Genomic DNA, 540 nt, shown 5'->3' on the forward strand with positions numbered 1-540 from the left:
AAGCTTAATCTCAAGACCACTTCACATCCAAGACCTTATCAGCTACAGTGGTTGAATAACAAAGGAGCTTTAACAGTTTCGCAGCAAGTGGTAGTGAAACTCACAATTGGGAAGTATGAAGATGAGCTGCTTTGTGATGTGATTCCGATGAAGTCCAGTCATATTCTTTTGGGAAGACCATGGCAGTTTGACAGAAGAGTGTTTCATGATGGCTACACCAACATGCAGTCATTTGAGTTAAAAGGACGCAAGGTCACTCTTCTACCACTTACACCCAGCGAGATCTACAAGGATCAGCTTCATATGAACCGCAAGCATACAGAGAAAGTGTCTCACAGCCTGTACATGAATCACAGCGAGTTTAATAAGCTATTTGACCCAGAGATGACCACATTCATGTTTGTCTACAAAGAGACACTTGCTAGTACCAAGCTAGCAGAAGAGCTTCCACGCGAGATGATAGAGATTATAGAGGAGTACAAGGATGTATTTCCAGAAGAGATACCTCCAGGCTTGCCTCCAATACGTGGGATAGAGCAT

Source organism: Camelina sativa, chromosome 14 (genome assembly GCF_000633955.1).
Source record: "Camelina sativa cultivar DH55 chromosome 14, Cs, whole genome shotgun sequence".
NCBI classification, from domain to species: Eukaryota; Viridiplantae; Streptophyta; class Magnoliopsida; order Brassicales; family Brassicaceae; genus Camelina; species Camelina sativa.